Here is a 22,293-nt window from a genome sequence, read left to right on the forward strand (position 1 = left end):
GAGCACCCGGAGGAAACCCACGCAGACACAGGGAGAACTTGCAAACTCCACACAGGCAGTACCCAGAACTGAACCCGGGTCGCTGGAGCTGTGAGGCTGCGGTGCTAACCACTGCGCCACTGTGCCGCCCTGACTTGGACTTGGAAGTACAGGATGCAACTTCAAAATGTGCAGATGACACGAACCTTGGAAGTGTAGTAAAGAGTGACAAAGAAATGATAGACTTCAAGAGGACAAAGACAGGTTGGTGGAATGGGCAGACACATGGCAGGTGCAATTCAACACAGAAAATGTGAGGTGACACATTTTCATAGGAAGAATGAGGAGAGAGAATACATGCTAAATAGTGCAATTTTAAAGGGGGTGCAAGAATGGGGAAACCTGGAATTGTAGAATAGAAGAATCGAATGATAGAGTGGTTACAGCACAGAAGGAGGCCATTCAGCTCATCAAGCCCATGCCAGCTCTCTGCAAGAGGAATTTAGCTAGTCCCCCTTCCCCATCCTTTCCCTGTAGCTCTGCAATTGTTTTTTCCCCTTCAGGTGCTTATCAAATTCCCTTTAGAAAACCTGATTGAATCTGTCTCCACCATCCTTTCAGGCAGTGCATTCCAGATCATTACCACTCGCTGCATATAAAAGATTTTCCTCATGTTACCTTTCTTTTACCAATCACTTTAAATCTGTGTCCCCAGTTCTTGACCCTTCCACCAATGGGAACACTTTCTCTCCATTTAATCTGTTTAGACCCCTCATGATCTTGAATGTCTCGATCAAATCCCATCTGAACCTGGAAGTGTCTGTACACAAACCTTTTGAGGGTGCGAGGACAGGTTAACAAAGCAGTTAATAAAGGGTTCTGGTGACGGGTCAATGACCTGAAATGTTAACTCCATTTCTCTCTCTACAGATGCTGCCAGACCTGTTGAGTATTTCCAGCATTTTCAGTTCTAATTTTAGATTTCCAGCACCTGCAGTATTTTGCCTATGAGTTGAGTCAATAGAGCATATGGGATCCTGGGCTTTATAAATGGAAGCATAGAGTATAAAAGCCAGGAAGTTATGCTAAATGGATATAAAACACGGGTTTGTCCCCAGCTGGAGTATGACATCCAATTCTGGGCACCACACAAGGAGCTGAAGGTTTTTGAGCATATACAGAAAATAGATGAGGAATTACAGTTAGGTGCATAGACTGAGGAAGCTGGGGCTGTTCTCTTTAGAACAGAGAACGTTTAGAGGAGATTTGATAGAGATATTTAAAACCGCATAGGGTTTAGATAGAATGAAGAAGGAGAAACTGTTTCCAGTGGCTGAAGTGTCAATAACCAGAAGGCATAAATTTAAGGTGATTGGAAAAAGCACCAGAGGCAGTATGAGGAAAAACATTTTTAAACAACAAGTGGTTTGGATTTGGAATGCACTGCCTGATAGGGTGGTGGATGGCAATTGGATAAATATTTAAAAGAGAAAAGAATTACAGGGTTAGGGGAAAAGAGCCAAGGAGTGGGACCAACTGGATTGTCCTTCAAAAGGGCCGGTGCAGATCCAATGGGCCAAATGGTCTTCTTCTGTGCTGTACTATTCCATGATTCCGTGATTCTAATAGGATTGGGTGTACAGGATTCAGACAGGATCAAGGATGTACCTATAAAATACCTAGGAAAAAATCAAGTTAGATACTAGGAAATATTTCTTCTCAGAGAGTAAGCAAGCTATCAAGGACATGGTAAGTTTTGGTGCACTTGATGAGTTCCTTAATGATGAGTCACATCAAGAGGTTGTGGGGTGGGGAGGGCAATGGGCTCTAGGTTGTGGTTCAGATAAGTTGGCCTAGTGGTGCGACATGGACAACTATGGTCCGCTGGAGCTGGCTTGTTTACTATATGGAGTTGGGAAGGAATCTCCTAAAAGTTATCATGAAATAGACCACAATTATGTTTTTTCCCTTGTCATGATTGTATGTGTGGCTTGAGTATTAGAGACTATATGGTACTTGGAAGAGAAACTGAAAGTAACTTTGTGCTTTGGGGAAAACACCTGACCTGGGGGTTGTTGTAAGGTCAGATAGGTATGTGCAGCAGCAGTGGACAGAAGTCTTTATTAAACACTTCTTAAATCTTTGTTAAAGTTAAATCTGTGACTTCAAGTGTGAACTTTTGAGCCTGAGATGTGCCATTGGCAACGAGGATATAAAGAGAAACAATACAGAGGTCAATTCGGAGATATTTAGGATTGTGTCATGGCATTTTCTGGAGCTGATATGTCTGCAGTCTGGGGAATTGAGCCATTTGATCTGACGGGTGATGCCAGTACTGTCAGTGTGAAATGGAAAGCGTGGCTGGAGGAATTTGAAGCGTATACTGACAGTCGCGGTTTGCTTTTGGATGAGGTGACGGAGATGCAGAAAGCACAGCGACGGGCCTTATTGCTGTTCAATACGGTGCTTCAGTGAGGGAGACTTTCAAGATGTTGCCTGTCACAGGAGAAAAGGTGGATTATGAACGTGAAAGCTTTGAAAGACCATTATATGGTGATGCCAAATGCCACATTCTAAAGGCATGTTTTCCATCAAATGAGACAGAAAGGGGGGAAACAGTAGCCCAATTTGTGACTCGTTTGAGGCAGGCGTCAGATGGATGCAATTGTTTTGCGACGGATCTGAATAACCAGATAATGGATCAGGTAGTCCAACATTGCAAGTCGGATAAGTTGAGGTGTAGGCTGCTGGAAGGAGGAGGTGGCTTCATGTTGGATGACATTTGAAAATAGCGGCTGCATTGGAAGCAGTGGATGGACAAGTTCACAGCATGAAACTTGGTCCTATTTCCGCCATCGGCATGACAATATCTGAGGTTAATCGAGTGAGAACGGAATCCAGGTACGTGTAAATGTAAACAGCAAAAGTCTGAGATGTGGCAACTTGAAGCACTATGGAAGAGGTAACTGCTGCCCTGCCAAGGGAAAAATATGTAGAAAATGTGAGGGCAGAGACCATTTTGCCAAGAAGTGCAGAAGCAAAGCTGAACAGAGTGGGAAGCCTGGCAAACCATGTAAAGGAAAGAGAAATGGAAGTAGCACAACTGTGAGACAAGTTGAAAAAGATGCAGTGAATGAGAACACAAATAGCAATCATGGATACATGTTTTTTGTCAATGGAAGCAACCATTAGAAAGTTCCAGTGATTGTTGGGGGTGTTGAAATGAACATTATTGTAGATTCAGGCAGTGACAGTAATGTCATCAGCAGAGCACTGTGGGAGGAACTGAAGACAAAGGGAATCAAGTGCATATCTCGAAAATATGTCAAAAAGCTTTATCCTTACACATCTAAACCCCCACTTTAAACTGTTGGATGCACACTGCAAGTGAGAGAGCTGGGATCAGAGTGTTGAGGCAAATTGAGGAGGATGGTGAGCCTCTTCTGATCAGCGAAATTGGCCAAGCCTTGGGGGTGCTACATATTGGATTTAAAATGAATTATGTGACAGCCTATGCAGAGCTTTGAGAGGAGTTTGGACCTGTGTTTCAAGGAATTGAGAGGTTGCACAACCGCCAAGTACATTAAACAATTGACGAGAACGTGAAGCCTGTAACTCAGCATGTACGCAGAACACCTTTTGGTCTGAGAGGGAAAGTTGAGGCAAAGATCGAGGAACTGGTTGACCAAGACATCAGAGAGACAGTTGAAGGACAAACACACACAGATCATCACTAGAGAAGGAAGCTGAATCATTTGTGCAATTTGTGGCAGTTCATGCTACACCCAGAGCAATGACAGCTAGAGAGATTGAGAGTCAGACAAAGATGCAGAATTGAATGACATCAGACAGAGAGTCCAAGCTGGAAATTGAAAGAATTGCCATTCAAGACATACATTATTGTACGAGATGAACTGTGCACAATTGGGAAGTAACAGACTTGTAGTGCCATAAAAGCTTAGGACTAGACTGGCAATGCTGGCTCATGAGGGTCACTTGGGAGTAGTTGGTACTAAGCAAAACTTATGAACTAAAGTATGGTGGCCGGGGATGGAGAAAGATCTGGAGCAGTTTGTCAAAACATCATGGATGTCAAATTGTCAGTAGATCCAATCCATCAGAACCAGATGCAGCACACTGTTACCGGCTGGACCATGGGAGGATTTAGCTTTGACTTCTTAGGCCCACTTCCATCAGGAGAGTCCATTCTAGTGATGATTGACTATCATAGCCGTTATTATGAGTATGTGGTAATGATGTCTACAATGGCAGAGAAAACGGGTGTTTGCATTGACTGAAATATTTGCAAGGCACGGTCTGCCAGTCACATTGTATTCAGACAATGGGCCACAATTCATTTCACAGACCTTTGCAGATTACATACAAGTGACAAGAATTCACCATCATAGAGTGACCCCTAAATGGCCACAGGAAAATGGGGAAGTGGAAAGACAAAACAAATCCTTAGAGAAGCAGATGAGGATTTCTTAGGCTGAGGGTAAAGACTGGAAGGAGGTGTTGTTGTAGAGCAACTACACACACTATTTAGGGAAAGAGCCCAACTGGACACAAAATACACACCAAGGTACCAGAGCTGAGGGACATTAGAGTTGATCAGGAGGTTCAAGATCATGATACTGAGAAAAAGGATGCTGCAAAGTTTTATGCAAACCACAGAAGGGGAGCTAGATAATCTGATGTTATACCAGATGATGAAGTATTGCTGAGATGGGAGAGTCCGAGTAAGATGGAAACACCATATTATCCCAAGCTGTACACGGTTACTGCCAAGAAGGGAAACAGTGTAACTGTGCTGTCGTCAGAAGGAGTACTGTATTACAGAAATTCTTCATTCGTCAAAAAGTATCATGGTTACAAAGACACAGCAGCAGATGAACCAGATGTAGGAGCTAAGACGAAGCTGACATTTAGCAATTCAGAAATTCAAGCCAGTTATGTTGTTGGCAGGCAGACAGCTTGCTATCCAGGGGGAGAAACATCAGTTCCAGAGAGGCCTAATCCCGACGTGGTGACCAGAGTTGCTGAGACAACAGGAAGACCACAGTGCAAGAGGAGATCACCAAAGCATGATGAAGATTTTGTGTTGTGATTATGTTCAAAACGAAAAGAGTGTACGCGAATGCTGACCTTGAAAGCAAATGTAATTGTGAAATTCATTTACTCAGTGATTTAGGAAAATAATGATTTCTTAAGTTTGGATACAAAATTTGTTGCAGTATTTTTGGTAAGAGATGGAATTTAAGCTACATACGCCAAAAAGGAAAATCTCGGACATATTTTAGTCTAATAAGGGAGGAATGTCACGATTGTATGTTTGGACTTGATTATTAGAGACTATATGGTACTTGGAAGAGAAACTGAAAGTAGCTTTGTGTTTTGGGGAAAACATCTGACGTGGGGGTTTTTGTAAGGTCAGATAGGCATATGCAACATTTTTGAACAGAAGTCTTTATTAAACACTTGTTAAATCTGTGACTTCAAGTGTGATTCTTTGAGCCAGGGATGTGACACCCCGATCTTCCTCAGGAGTCGGTATTGATATATGTTCAAAGGAAATTGCATGTGCCAGGCCTGATGGTCTTGTCCTCTTCACGTGCTCAGATGAAGCTTTACACATAATTATACACTCACTTCTCCAAACTAAATTACAATTGTCATTATTGAGTGCATCCACTTAGTTTATCTAATCCAATTTAAAACCAATTAATCTCTTACTTATTGCCAACCCTTGCAAATAATTATCTATTATCATTGTTCATCTGTAAAAGCCTTCTTAAAACTGACTTCTTTGGCTGTGTCTTCAGCCACCTCCTATAATTTCATTCCTACGTGCTGCTCAGTCTCCATCCATACCCCTATAATGCACCTTGGAATATTTCATTACACATAGACACATTATATAAATGTAAATTGAGGTTGTAGGAACGGTACAAACTTATTTATGTTCATCAGGGCAAAAGGATGGCCTGAACCATCGCACAGGAGAATTAGGGCTGAATTTTACTGGCCCCTCGACACCGCGGGTCACAGCGCTGGGGCTGGTAAAATTCTGCAGGGAGAGGCCTGCCTTGACCCACAACGTCAAGAAAGGCCCGCCGCAAATTACCTGGCAGCGGGCCCTTTATCTCCATATGCAGATTACCAATAAATATATGCAAAATTAATTACCTGCCTTCCCACGCCGATTTTACGGTCTCCGTTTGGCCTTCGTGTGGAGTTCCGAGGCGAGAACCTGGTGGAGAGGGGGGAGAAATAAAAATTTCAGGGCGGGAGGGGTGGAGGAGTGGGAAAATCAATTTTTATTGGGTGTGGGGATGGTGGGAAGGGGTTGAAGGCCAAAAGAGTGAAGGTTGTGGGGGAAAGTTCAGGTATTTGAAAAATCAATTGATGGTCATTTTGGGCAATGAAATGACCATTGGGGGTGTTGGGGAAGGGCCTCCATCACTTATTTTAAAATTTAATAAAAATCAATTATTTTTGGCCCTTAAAAATTAAAATTAATGTAAGATAGCACTGGACGCCATTGCCGGGCGCCCCCACATGTCAACAGAGGCAGGCGCTCTGCCCCCACTATTTAAATGAACACCTGCACGAAACATCATGGGGGCTTCTCGGCGGCCGCTGAATGCGGGCACACTGCTGAGTTTAAAGGGCACCACCATGGAGTGCGGCGCCCAAATAGAATTCAGCCCCTAGTATCTAGCCAATAGACACTGTTGTGGATAAAACAATTGAGCTAGACATCACCAAAGTCAAATCTCTCAGCCTTTAGTGTCCCAAGGTTTACTCCAGTCTGATTTCTAAGGGGTTTATCCAACTGGCTGAAACTACCCTGAATTGTATTCTAATTTCTAACCAAACTTCTCTGGCAGCTAACTGGAACTGATACCATATCAGTCTATGAGCCACAGAGAATATGCAGCTGGTACCATAGTGATCTGGATAGCATCCATTCAACAGTTCATTAATCCAATTCAAATTAAGGAAGGTTGGTTCAATGTCCTCCAATCTTATATCTGTGCATTTGTGTATGTGCGCCAATGTCTGATGACTGTTCTGTTGATGCTCTAGTATTCTTACATCAAAGGCTTCCAAACCAGCTTTGGAATCCATATTCTGTTGCCCAGGTGACTGCTACTCGAGAAATTTATCTCAACTGATGGTACTAATTGCTCTGTGCAAGTATGATGTTCATATGCAGAGGATCAATTAATTTGTGTGAAGCTAAAATAGTAAATATCCTAGTGAGTTCAATTTTAGTTTCAGGTGATGCAGATGTCCAAACATGGACAAAAGAGCTGAATTCAAGGAGCCTTAGCAAAATTGAAGTCAATGGAATCGGGGGAAAACATTCCACTGGTTGGAGTCATACCTAGCACAAAGGAAGATGGTTGTGTTTTTTGCAGGCCAATCATCTCAGCCCCAGGACATCATTGAAGGAATTCCTCAGGGCCCAACCATCCAGCTGCTTCATCAATGACCTACCTTCCAACATAAGGTCAGAAATGGAGATATCTGCTGATGATTGCACAGTGTTCAGCACCATTCACAATGCCTCAGATTATGAAACACTCCATGCTGACATGCAGCAAGTCCTGAACAACATTCAAGCTTGGAAATTATAGGCCGGTGAGCCTTACGTCAGTGGTAGGGAAACAATTAGAGAGGATTATTCGGGACAGGATTTACTCCCATTTGGAAACAAACGAACTTATTAGCGAGAGACAGCATGGTTTTGTGAAGGGGAGGTCGTGTCTTACTAATTTGATTGAGTTTTTTGAGGAAGTGACGAAGATGATTGATGAAGGAAGGGCAGTGGATGTTATCTATATGGGCTTCAGTAAAGCCTTTGACGAGGTCCCGCATGCATGGCAGACTGGTACAAAAGGTGAAGTCACACAGGATCAGAGGTGAGCTGGCAAGATGGATACAGGTTGTTTTCGTTAGAGAGAAGGAGGAGAAGAGGTGACTTAATAGAGACATATAAGATAATCAGAGGGTTGGACAGGGTGGATAGTGAGAGCCTTTTTCCTCGGATGGTGATGGCAAACATGAGGGGACATAGCTTTAAGTTGAGGGGTGATAGATATAGGACAGATGTCAGAGGTAGTTTCTTGACACAGAGAGTAGTAGGGGCGTGGAACGCCCTGCCTGCAACAGTAGTAGACTCGCCAACTTTAAGGGCATTTAAGTTATCATTGGATAGACATATGGATGAAAATGGAATAGTGTAGGTCTGATGGTTTCACAGGTCGGCGCAACATCGAGGGCTGAAGGGCCTGTACTGCGCTGTAATGTTCTATAAATAAAAGCAAAATACTGCGGATGCTGGAAATCTGAAACAAAAACAAGAAATGCTGGAATCACTCAGCAGGTCTGGCAGCATCTGTGGAAAGCACAGATGCTGTAATGTTCTATGTTCTATGTTCTATAGAACTGGCTCGGTCATAGAAGACAGAGGGTATCAGTGGATGGGTGTTTTTCTGAATGGAGGGATGTGACTAGTGGTGTTCTGCAGGGATCAGTGCTGGGACCTTTGCTGTTTATAGTATATATAAATGATTTGGAGGAAAATGTAGCTGGTCTGATTAGTAAGTTTGCGGACGACACAAAGGTTGGTGGAGTTGCGGATAATGATGAGGATTGTCAGAGGATACAGCAGGATATAGATCGGTTGGAGACTTGGGCGAAGAAATGGCAGATGGAGTTTAATCCGGACAAATGTGAGGTAATGCATTTTGGAAGGTCTAATGCAGGTGGGAAGTATACAGTAAATGGCAGAGTACTTAGGAGTATTGACAGGCAGAGAGATCTGGGCGTACAGGTCCACAGATCACTGAAAGTGGCAACGCAGGTGGATAAGGTAGTCAAGAAGGCATACGGCATGCTTGCCTTCATCGGTCGGGGCATAGAGTATAAAAATTGGCAAGTCATGTTGCAGCTGTACAGAACTTTAGTTAGGCCGCACTTAGAATATTGCGTGCAATTCTGGTCGCCACACTACCAGAAGGACGTGGAGGCTTTGGAGAGGGTACAGAGGAGGTTTACCAGGATGTTGCCTGGTCTGGAGGGCATTAGCAATGAGGAGAGGTTGGAAAAACTCGGATTGTTTTCACTGGAACGACGGAGTGGAGGGGTGACATGATAGAGGTTTACAAAGTTATGAGCGGCATGGACAGAGTGGATAGTCAGAAGCTTTTTCCCAGGGTGGAAGAGTCAGTAACTAGGGGACATAGGTTTAAGGTGCGAGGGGCAAAGTTTAGAGGGGATGTGCGAGGCAAGTTTTTTACACAGAGGGTGGTGAGTGCCTAGAACTTGCTGCCAGGGGAGGTGGTGGAAGCAGATACGATAGCGATGTTTAAGAGACATCTTAACAAATATATGAATAGGAAGGGAATAGAGGGATATGGGCCCCGGAAGTGCAGAAGGTGTTAGTTTAGGCAGGCATCAAGATCGGCGTAGGCTTGGAGGGCCGAATGGCCCATTCCTGTGCTGTACTGTTCTTTGTTCTTTGATCGGTGGCAAGTAACATTCACACTACTTAAGTGCCAGGCAATGACTATCTCCCCTTTACATTCAATGTCATTACCATCGCTGAATCCCCATCACCAACATCCTAGGGGTTAACCATTGGCCAGAAACATAACTGGACCATATAAATACTGTGGCTACAAGAACAGGTCAGAGGCTGGGTATTCTGCAGCGAGTAACTCAACTTCTTGCTCCCCAAAGCCTGTCCACAATCTACAAGCACAAGTCAGGATTGTGATAGAATACTTTCCACTTGCCTGGATGATTGCAGCTGCAACAACACTCAAGAGGCTCGACACCAACCAAGACAAAGCAGTCCGCTTGATTGACACCCCATCCACTACCTTAAACATTCACTCCACCACCAACACACAGTGGCAGCAGTGTGTACCATCTGCAAGATGCACTGCAGCAACTCACCAAGGCTCCTTCAACAGCCACCTTCCAAACATGCAACCTCTAGCACCTAGAAGGACAAGGGCAGCAGGCACACGGAACACCATTGCCTACAAGTTCTCCTCCAAGCCACACACCATCTTGACTTGGAACTATCTCGCCATTCCTTCATTGTCACTGGGTCAAAATCCTGGAACTCCCTCCCTTGCAGCACAGTGGCTGGACCTACATCACATGGAACTGCAGCAGTTCAAGAAGGCAGCTCACTAGCACCTTCTCAAGGGCAATTAGGCATGGGAAATAAATGCTGGCCTTGCCAGTGATACCCACATTCCAAGAACGAATACAGAACAAAATGTTGCTGGAGATTTTTGTCTCGTGCTTAAACTGGAAGATATTAGAGTACTCCACCAGAACTATGAAATTTTACAGCCAACAGGAGGCCATTCAGCTCAATATGTCTTTGCTAGCTGTTTGCTCTATATCTTCCTCTGATTGAAGTATTTATTCCAATTTTCCTTTGAAGATGCAACCAACTGTGTGAAAAAAATTTTACTAACCTCTCCCCTCACTCTATTATTAATTTTAAATTGATGACCCTCATCACTGACTCTTTTAAGGAAATAATCTTTCCCTATTCTTCATAATTTCAAAAACCTCCATTGAATCTCCTCTTAGCTTTCTCTGCTCCAGTGGAAGCACTCTCTTCCATTCTCATCGCTATAATTTTACATCCCTCACAATATCCTGATTATTCTACACTGAGCACCCAAAACTGTATACAGTACTCCAGCTGTGGCCTAACCACTGCTTTGTATAATTTTTCATCCTTATTTTACTCTTGTACGCCATGCCAATATTTATAAAACCCCAAATTCTGTTTTTATAGCTTTATTTACCTGCACTCTCACTTTCAGGAAATAGTGTGCTGAACCTTAAGTCACTCTGTTCATCCACACCCTTCAGTGTATCTCAATTAATTGTTAACCTTCATTCATTTTTTCTTTCAAAATGTACTCCCTCGTTCTTATCCACCTTAAATTGCATCTGTCACTTGTCTCACCATTACACTAACCTATGTCTTCATGAAGTCTTTTACAGTCCTCTTCATTGTCTGCCAAATCTCCTACGTTTGTGTCATTTGCAAGTTTCAAGATTTGTATTCCGTATACCTGTCCAAATTATCTATACAGAGAACAAAATTGAACTCAACATTGGCTTTGGGGACGCGACTTTTAACCGTTCTCCAGTTTGGGCCAAACCCATTTACCCTAACTCTTGTTTCTTGTCCAATCAATTTTAGTCTATGTAGCTACATTTCATTTAGACCATACATCTCTTGTGAAACACACTACCAAATGTCTTCTCAGAAATAATATAAGAAAACCGGATTTTTTAAGAACAGGAAATACCATAAGGCGGAACAAGTCCATCCCTGTTAAAGAGACCAATCGCCTTCCTATCATATCCCACAATCTACCTTTCTCCAATAATGAATCCAATTGCCTCTTGACAATTGTGTGCTTTAATGGTTCTCCCCAACTTATCACCCTTGGGTAAGAAAGTTCTAATTTCTTTTCTTTTTCCTGATATTTAACTTATATCCCCTATTATTTGTATCCCTGTTATAATAAACAATTTACCTGGTTCAATGTTATCAAATCCCTTCATCATCTCCTTGTATATTGCACAGTTATAGTTAGCAATTTATTCTGAGTAATATAATTTTCTCGCGCATTCATTGCCAATTGGAAAAGGAGCAGATTTAGTTGTAAGTTATTCTGATTGCCTCCACCTCATCACGCCTGACAGTCTAATGTCAAGATGCCTGCAGCATCAACATTTTAAACATAGGCAAACATCAATAAACAAACGTTACTTACGCATGGCGGTGCCTTGCTGAGAGACAGAATGTAAACAAAGCATCTCTGCTGAATGCATTGCAGATTAGAACACCCAGCCCCAAGTAAGGATTTAGCAACTAGCATTACTTTCGCCTTAAAATACTCCCAGCTGAAATTTGACAAAAGGTTGGACATTCAGGAAAGCTTCCTCTATTCTGGATCCTAGCCCCAACTTTAGAAAAGCACCCCATGCATCAGTTTGATTTTTTTGCATTTCCCATACTAGGTCTCCTTATGGCCTCTCAGAGATGCCAATTAATGCCAAATCTCATGCTGCAGCTCACACCAGCTAGATTATGTACCTCAAATTAATTTCACTTCAGACCTTTACAGCTAATTGAGCTGCATCCTTACAAAGATCAATTTAATGGTCTGAAATGTTATGTTCATTTGTATCATAATTCAAAGCCAAACTTTAACATTTCACATTTTTTTCCTTCTAGCGATCCAGTTTCCTCAAATTGAATTACTGAAAGCTGTCTTTTCTGTCTCTAAACTCAGATCGTCTTCTCTTGTACATGTCCCAAGAGGAGAGGGATGCTATGCTGTGTGATAGAGGAGAAACCAGTCATTTTTGTACAGTGACTCTTATTGCTATATTGAGAGGCTGTGATCACACTGCCCAATTAGAGGGGCCTGTGAATTTGCACTTGATTAGTGTGACAGAAATGCTAAATTTATAAAAAGTGTATATATCAGGCAATCACCAGGTTGGTTGACAGGACAGTGAGAGAGAGTTACCAGCATTGCAGCTTCCAAAGATGTTGAGGATTAGAGTTATATCCTTACGGTTTTAATGTCATTTTCATAGCCTGGCAAGATGCACTTTTACATAATAGCTCAATGTTTGTGAAGTGTTTTGGGGTATCCTGAGGATATGATTAGGTGCTCCATAAAGGTGAGTTATTCACATGTTGGCACTGTTTCAGTTGGGATGCTAGGAGACAGGCATCTCTGAGCCAATTCTAGTCACGTATACTACTAATTCTAGTGCTAGTCATGGTTCAGAGGTAGCGTTCTCACCTTTGATTTGAAAGGTTGTGTGTTCGAGTCCAACTCTATAGACTTTAGCACATAATCCAGATCAACATGTCAATACAGTACTGAGGGATTGTTGGAAGTGCTGTTTTTTGGGATGACAGCAATGCTGCCCTGTCAGCCCTCTCAGGAGGATATAGAAGAACCTATGGTATTATTTCTGACCTAGCAGTGTGCAAATTGGCTGCCACATTTCCTACATTACAATAGTGACTACACTTCACAAATGATTCATTGACTGTGCTTTGAGATGTCCTGAAGATGTAAAAACTGCCATCTAAATGTGAGTCTCTCTTTTTCTTTCTTTAAGTCCAGAGCCACAAAAATCTGGGTCTACAATTCTTCTGGTGAGGTAAAAGAGCTCTATTTAGCATTATAAATGCTGGAAGCCAGCTCACAAGCAGAGTGAGTGGATGGAGCATTTGTAAAAAATCCCAGCCCTTTAATCCAACCTAACAAAGAGAATTTTGTGGAAACAAGCGACATCTAATAATTTATTTTTTAAAAAGCATGAACACGATTAATAAAGCAGGATCTATTTAACTTTAGAAATAAATGAAATAATAGAGGAGAATTTGGGCTTGTCATCAAAATGGATGACAAGTAAAATAAAACGACTGTTTCACGCGCCAACCCACGCTGCTCTCAGAAACCAGTTTATATGCGAGAAACAGGCAACGACACGTTGAATTTCTGCCCTAATGTGTGAGAAGTGGCAAATGCAATCTAGTGTATAAGAATTGAATATTGAGTATAAGAATATTTTAGACGGAAACTATTCTGTTCAAAATACATTTTCTCTTAAATAAATTTAAATGGAAAATAATTATTAAAAAGCAAGAAAGTCTTTCATTTATATAGCACCTCTCATGGTCTCAGCCATCCCAAAGTGTTTTATAGCCAGTGAAGTACTTTTGAAGTATAGGCACTGTTGTAATGTCGGAAATGTGGCTGCTAATTTACACACAGCAGCTCCCACAAACAGCAATGTGGTAATGATCAGATAATCTGATTTTGTGATGCCGATTGAGGGATAAATATTGGCCCAAGCACCAGAGATTACTCCCCTGTTCTTCAAAATAGCACCATGGAGTATTTTTATGCCCACCTGAGAGGGCAGATGGAGCCTCAGTTTAATGCCTTGTCTAAAAGATGACATCTTTGCCAGTGCAGCACTCCCTCAGGACTGCATGGGAGTGTCAGCCTTGTTTTGCATGCTTAAGTCCTGGAGTGGGAATTAAACCCACAACCCGCTGGGCACAGAGGTGAAAATACTAACAACTGAGCCATGGCTGACAGACTTTACTATTATATATTTTATGCCTTAAACCATATTATAAGGTGAGTATACACTTATCGCCAAAAACATGTGGACAAAAATATTTTTTAATCTCTCACTGTCATTGTTTCTGTGTCTTTTTTTCTGTTTACTATTTTACTTCTTGCTTGCTCTCTCTCTTTCTCTCTCTCTCACACATTCTCTACATCTCTGACTCTGTTGTCAGTCTTCCGATAAGTCTTTTCTTCCTTGTCTACTCTCTCCATGTTTTTCACTCATGGAATGGATCTCACACACACTCTCTTACTGATTTATTAAAGTTGCATATTTTACCCTTTGTTAAATATCTGGCCTCGCAGCAAGATAAGACCAACTGTACTTGGTCAGAGGTAGGAATCTGGACCAGGCCTGCAAAATCCTGAGGTCGGGTGGAGAAAAGTTAATTAGATGCATGCATCAGTATAAGAGAAACTGAGCTGCTAGAAATCTGGAATCGGGAGGGGGGACAGTGGTGTACTGGTAATGTCAGTGGCCTAGTAATTCAGGAGTCCAGCCTAATTTCCTGGGAGCGTGGGTTCAAATCTCACCATGGCAGCTGGTGGAATTTAAATTCAATTATTTTTTTTTTAAATCCAGAATTGCTAGTCTTGCCATGAAACTATCATCAATTGTCATAAAAAACCATCTGGTTCACTATGTCCTTTAAGGAAGTTAATCTGCTGTCCTTACCTGGTCTGGCCTACATGTGACTCCAGACCCACTCTTAACTGTCCTCTGAAATGGCCTAGTAAGCAAGTCAGTTGTCAAGGGCAATTCAGGATTGGTTGCCAGTGACACCACATCCCATGAAAGAATACAAAAAAAATAGAGGTTGGGCTGGGAGAAGATGGTGGGCCTGAGGCCACTGTTTTGGTAAGAACTAACACATCCAGTAACATATGAAGTGGGAATCTATTTGCATAACAGGTATAGCAGGTGCTTGAAGATTGGAATCCATGTTTAGGCAGGTGCCAGAAGTGAGGAGGTTTGCAGGGGCAAGACTGCAGCCCAAAACTATAGTGCAGTTTAAGAACAATGGGTTTCAAGGAGGGCATTGGGTCCAAAAGCTATCATGAAGGAGGAAAGAATCTGTTATGGTGATGGTTTCTTTGGGGATTAGAAATGAAACAACAAAAACCTCCTTGTCAGCATCAGGACCGGAAGATCTGCTGATTGCCCAAGTTCTGATCTTGTTTTTTCTATTTTTCTTTTGTAATCATTAAAAGCAACATTGCGTAAACAGATGATCTACCAGTCTTAAGCTAAGCAGAGCACAGCTGGAGTACATGAGCTGCCCTGGGAGGGGGGAATGATGAGGCACAGGCAGTAAGATATACAGTGTGGAGGATTAATTAGATTAGATTAGAGATACAGCACTGAAACAGGCCCTTCGGCCCACCGAGTCTGTGCCGAACATCAACCACCCATTTATACTAATCCTACACCAATCCCATATTCCTACCAAACATCCCCACCTGTCCCTGCATTCCCTACCACCTACCTACACTAGTGACAATTTATAATGGCCAATTTACCTCTCAACCTGCAAGTCTTTTGGCTTGTGGGAAGAAACCAGAGCACCCGGAGAAAACCCACGCAGACACAGGGAGAACTTGCAAACTCCACACAGGCAGTACCCGGAATCGAACCAGGGTCCCTGGAGCTGTGAGGCTGCAGTGCTAACCACTGCGCCACTGTGCCGCCCAATGAAGGTGGGATTGGAGAACTAGCATCATGGCTGAGAAGAAGGATTTTTTCCCGAATGATCTGATTGTTCAGTGGTGTCACATGTTTAGCATGTTGGTATCTGGTTGGTCTGTTGTTATGAGGTTAGCCAATCAATAAATCTGAAGGCTCACTACAATATTATGATCACACAAAGACTTACCACCACATTTTAAGCAATATGACTTTCATGAATTGAAATCAAAGGGTGTAGAGTTTTCAAGTAAACCATTCACACTGATACCCTCAAGGGATGCTTTAGCTTCACAGTAGCTTATCTTCCATATGCTCACCATTCTTTTGCCATCTATACTGATCCACAATCTATAATCAAGAGACTGATGTCAGCCTTGGCGCTGCAATAGCATAATTACCTCTGAATTAGAAGCTTGTGGATTGAATACCTGCTTTGGAGATTTGAGCACATAATCTAGACTGACACTCCAGTGCAGTATTGAGTATCTTTTGGGTGAGACATTAAACCAAGGCCATGCCCATGCTGTCAGGTGGATATTAAAGATCTCATGACACTTTTAGAAGAGTAAGGGAGATTTCCTCGGTGGCTTGGCCAATATATATGCCTCAGCCAACATCACTGGTCATTTTCACATTCCTATATGTGAGATCTTACATGTACAACCTGCCATCAGGCATGTTTTGAGCAATACCACAACTCCAGAGAGTTTTCCTTCCTTACCCCAGAAGACACAGCTAAAATAGTCAAACTCAGCCAAATGTGAATATCAGAGCATCCAAACGCAAGTCTAATATTTGAAGTTGTTTAGACTTGTATTAGTTTAGTGATACAGCACTGAAACAGGCCCTTCGGCCCACCGAGTCTGTGCCGACCATCAACCACCCATTTATACTAATCCTACACTAATCCCATATTCCTACCACATCCCCACCAGTCCCTATATTTCCCTACCACCTACCTATACTAGGGGCAATTTATAATGGCCAATTAACCTATCAACCTGCAAGTCTTTGGCTTGTGGGAGGAAACCGGAGCACCCAGAGGAAACCCACGCAGACACAGGGAGAACTTGCAAACTCCACACAGGCAGTACCCAGAATTGAACCCGGGTCGCTGGAGCTGTGAAGCTGCGGTGCTAACCACTGCGCCACTGTCAAGATATTATCAAGATAGTCAGATATAGGTGTATCCAATTTAATTCCCAGAATTACAAATTCAAGCATTATTTTGTACTGAACATGAAGTATAAAACAAAACCAAATCATCACATGACACATCATATGACAAATGACTCCCAGACTGAAGTTTTGACCTGAAACACAAAACCTGCACTTAAAAGGGGAACAGTTCATCGGTGAGGTCTATAATAATATCAGCTTTATCCATACACTCTGCGAGTCAGCTAAAAAAATCTTTAAGAGCCTTATGCACTAAAAGCTTAGCAGGTGCTCGATTTACCAAGTAGCAGTCCTTCTAAAAGTAACTATACTCCTTACTTCTTTTACAATGGGCTGAACTTTTCTGCAAGGTCATGCTTTGTGTCTCAGTCCTTTTTGCCAAAGTGTTGAACTTTGACTGAGGTCATGTGCTTGTCCTGCTGTGGGTCTGCTGCAGAGTGGACCACAAACAGTGGCCTGAGGGAGTCACCTCACTCAGGGCATCGTCTGCCCATGCCAGTTGATACTGTCTTACCCTGACCTTCACTTACTCCATTCCTAAGAACAGATGTCAAGGGGCACTGGGCAGATGGTCTTGAACTGTCTCCCACTGACCAAAGGCCAAGGTTTTTTAAAAAAATGCTGGATATGGTCTGTTACATGTCATACCAGCACTAAAAGATCCAGACATTCAGAATGTTTCATACCTTTCAAGAAAATGAGCAGTTTGTAGGCAACCAAAGCCGATTTATAACAATTGCTTTGAAAAACTAATTGAAAATATAACTTACTTTACTAAGTACTTATTTCTTTTCCTTCCCTTCCCAAAATACCTTCATCTCACAATTCTTAATCATAAAATGAAGGTAATTTAGACTTCTGTACAACTTCAGGAATTTTGTTCCTCCATCGACTGTGGAGCATCGCAATAGGGAATTCCCTGTTGGTCTCCCCTTCTGCCTATCCCCCACACCTCACCACTACCCTGTACAGTGCTCTGAATTTGGCATATTTCAGAAGAAATAGGAGCAAGAGTAGACCATACAGCCTCCTTAGCCTACTCTACCATTTAATAAGATCCTGGCTGATCTTCTACCTCAACTCCACTTTCCTGCCTTTTACCCATATTCCTTGATTCCCCTAGTGTCCAAAGAAGGGTCCTTCTAGATGATTGAATTGATTTAGGTTTGGATTAGGCCTGAGTGAACATAATTGAACACGTAGCTAAGTTTTGTTTTGGCTAATGTTCTAGGAATATATCTCAAACAATATTATTCTGACAATCATAGGATTAACTAAAGCATGTCATATTTCCTCATATATATCATATTACACCTTGGAGAGTAGGCATATATGTACCTTAATTATGCCGTTCTGCTGAAGATATATTTCTGCTGTAGACTTGCTCAGTGATTGCCTACTCCAGCATTTATCAAACAGACATTCCAAGTTTCTAAACTTGTGTTACAACTGTGATGAAAGCAACACCTGCTAAGAATGAGGCATAATAATTTTGTCATTTGGAATATTAATTTTAAACTCTTACTGGACTGCACCTGCATTCTAACAGGACAGTGGCTGGAAACATTTACATTTTAAGAGACAGTTACCTGGAGAGGACAATGGAACTGCTCCCTGATTCAATTAACCAAATGGATTTTGATCACTAGACATTGACTGTGTGAAAGCCAGCATTCCAGCTCCCTACTGAGGATGTCTACTAAGATTGAAAGAATCCACAAAACCTCGCCGGGCAGGTTGTTTAAAAAAAAGCTAGTCACATGACTGGCTTGCAGGCCCAGGTTTGGTTTGAATTGTGTTCACAGAACAGTTTGAAGTCAGACTGCAACTGAACTTGAAGAGAGAGCATCTCTCGCTGTCTCTCTCTCCCTCTCAAGCAGAGAAGAAACTGCAACTGGATTTCAAGAAGACAGAAAACCATCAAAATAAGTTTGAAAGTGTGTTCTGGGCCCCAACAAGATAACAAGATTGAACTGCAATCAAAGACATTACATCAAACTCAAAAGACTGTAAATGAACTCCAGCTATTGCTTCAAACCTTTCCCCTTGATTCTTTCTCCTTTTCTGTCTCTATCTGCATGTGGGTTTATCACGTATGTATGCTAGCGTGGTCGCGTCACATATTTTTAGTAGTTTTGAGCAAAGTAGAGTTTTAAGGTTAATAAACTTACACCTTTCTTGTTTAACTCTAAGAAAACCTGTATGGTTGATTTCTTTGCCATTACAATTGGAGAGCGATGAACAAGGATTCACTGACGGGTAGCTAAAGCCTCGGTGTTTTAAAAATTAAAACCTGGTACAGTCAAACCAGGAAAAGGCTGAGAGGGAATCCCTAGATCCCTTTCTCACCTTGTCATAACGCAACTAAATCTAATAGGTGCTCCAGTATCTTAAATCAGGTAAGTGCCCCAAAGCTTACAACGGATGGAAACTGCAAAACTTAGACAATACAAGAATACAAGAAATAGGAGCAGGAGTAAGCAATACTGACTGCTTCATAGACATGGGTATATCAAGACACTGGAAGACATGAGTTTATCAGGCCATGGGAGGACTTGAATCACTATCCAGACAAACTGTCTTAATAGTGCATAACATGGATTCTCAGGACAGATATTCTGAGCAAGAAATGTTGATTCATTCCCTGAACGAGTTACCAGGGCTCAGTTACCATTTATTAATTATTAAAACACACTCTGAACTCTGATGAAACTAATTCAGCAAAAGTAAGGAACATTTCAGTAGTTTTACACCTCCTGTCAGCCAGTTAATAAAGAAAACACTGTTAGCATGGCTGAAAATATATTTGTAGAATAAATAAAACCACTAATAATCTTGGTTAGACACACTGCTTCACCATGTTGGTCCAGTAGTTGTGCAATGCTAGGGCACAGATAAAAAGCCATTTCAGCCGTGTTATCATCCTGAATAACAGCTTGCAGGACAGGTGCTTCCCTGCGGAAAGGGAACCAGCTTTTGAGTTGGGTGAGCAGAGGTAAAGAGAACAAGTTATCCTGTGGATACCTTCATGTATCTGATAATTAGGGATCACTAAAATTAGTTTGAACCGGCTTCCACTGATGTTCTGTTTAGAGCAGAGAGGGTTAAGGAGGGATTTGGTAGAGGCATTCAAAGTCAGGAATGGTTTTGACAGAATAAATGAGGGGAAACCATTTCCAGTGGCAGAAGCATCAGTAACTAGAGGACACAGATTTAAAGTGATTGGCAAAAGAACCTGAAGCGACAAGAGGAAACTGTATTTTTTACATGAGTTGTTGTGATCTGGAATGCACTGTCTGAAAAGTGGTGGATACAGATTTAATAGTTTTAAAAAGAGAATTGGATAAATATTTGAAGGGAAAAATTTTACAAGGCTAAGGTGAGTGGGACTAACTGGATAGCTCTACCAAAGAGCCAGCACAGACACGATGGACCAAATGGCCTCCTTCTGTTCTGTATCAGATTCTATGAAATCTCCAGACTTTTTCTTGCTAGTAAATAAGGAGAGGGGGTGGGGGGGGGGTGGGTGTGCACATCACATCTATGACATCAACATGCATATCAGGCATTGAATGAGCATGTTGATGTCACGGATATCATACATAAGTAGGAACAATAACAGAACCTTGTAATTTGGATTTATTTTAAAGAGACCTGGATCTTTTGGTGCTGCTTTTCGGATTATGTTGCTTAAAATGCAACAAGCATCAATATTTTATTCCTAAATTATGTATGGAGTGAAAACAGCAGTGCACTAAAATCTTAACCATATTAATAGTCCCCTGAAGACTGAGGTCATCAATCAATAGCTGAGTCAACTCAAGACAATGTGCACTGAAAGCAAGATTGCAACTGTTCCCCTGTTTTCACTATCATACCATCAGAGTGGCAGGTAAGTGGTTTAAGTCACAATCATAAATATAGGTTATTTAACTATATTTTTTATTTTAGAAAATATAATCTAGAAGCCAAGTGGGAATTTGATGATGAGGCCTGTAAAAGTGATGTTACTGTAAATAATTGTGCGATGTCAGTTAGCCTGATTGTACCTTTTCTTAATTCCCTTGCTGGTTGGTTTTGAGTTTTAGCAATGTTTAAAATAATAAATGGTCCCAATCTTCTGCCGTAACTCTGGCAAATAATTCCCCCCGGAAATTCAGGACCATTGCTTTTTACTGATTTTTCTTCCAAATTTACCCTGGTTTTTGGGTCCAATCTTTTCTCACCGATTGTTTTGCCTTTTTATAATAGATTAAACCTAATGTAGAACCCTAAGTATAGATTGGCAACAAATTCTAACAGGGGAATTTTATGCCCTCCCTCGTGTCAGGTTTGGAGGCGGAGAGAGCATATAATTGTGTCGGATGGTGGCGGGCGAGGACTCTGCCACCATCCTGCCTCCACTGAAATTAAGTCCATTTACAGGTGTTCCCGCCCCGCTGCCAGTTGAGGCCTTTAACTGGGAAATGAATGCCAAATTAAGGGCCTCATCCCCCAGCAGCCCCAATTAACCGAGAGGCAGGCAGCCTGCCCATGGGAAGCACAGCAGGAGAAACTGTGTAGGCTACTTGCTGGCTCCCTCATTAAAAGGCACTTAGTGCCTGAACGAGGGACCCGGCATCGGGAAGGGGAGAGCCTGCTGAGAGCCACACCCCTGCCCTTGCTGCCAACCCCCCCTACACCCCTCTCTCCTAACGACCCCAACTCCGCAATACCCCTGCCGCCCTGACATATCAGTGGCCTGGGTCCGGCGCTGCTCCTGGGCCTTGGGTGGGTGCACCACTGGTAGCAGCCACTGCCTCTGCGGTGACACTGCTCAGTTAGAGAGTTGCCGGCCTCCTATTGGCTGGCAGCAGAGGGTGGGACTTACATCTTTGGAATCCTTGATCCCGTGGAAGGCCCACCGCTGTCCAGTTAAGTGCCTAATTGGCACTTGATTCGGCAGGCCTCCCACAGAAGAGGCAACACGTGGTTCTCGCCATTGCTTTTGCTGGACGTCGAGACCCCCATCGCCTGGATAAAATCCCGGCCTATGTTTAATTATCCTTATTTTCAATAATAAAACAGGACTGACAGAGGGATGAGGGTAGATCTCAAAGTACTCTGTCACCTAGTAATGGTCAATAGTGCAGGAGATTGACAAAAGGAGATAAAAACCCTTCAAAAAACATTTCATAAACGTATCAAGTATAAGCAATTTGCTACGGCAAAGGTTGGACCTATTAA

The 22,293-nt window shown here is 42.3% G+C and overlaps 1 long non-coding RNA gene across 1 annotated transcript in view; it reads right to left on the reverse strand.

The window, feature by feature from the left end:
* LOC137374644 (uncharacterized) overlaps nucleotides 1–22,293 on the reverse strand; it is a 133,688-nt gene that overhangs the window by 22,759 nt on the left and 88,636 nt on the right. The window contains exon 3 of the long non-coding RNA XR_010975864.1: nucleotides 6,169–6,232. This is a non-coding gene — a long non-coding RNA (uncharacterized lncRNA). The remainder of the gene's footprint in view (nucleotides 1–6,168; nucleotides 6,233–22,293) is intronic.

The sequence above is a fragment of the Heterodontus francisci genome, chromosome 10, assembly GCF_036365525.1.
Source record: "Heterodontus francisci isolate sHetFra1 chromosome 10, sHetFra1.hap1, whole genome shotgun sequence".
NCBI classification, from domain to species: domain Eukaryota; kingdom Metazoa; phylum Chordata; class Chondrichthyes; order Heterodontiformes; family Heterodontidae; genus Heterodontus; species Heterodontus francisci.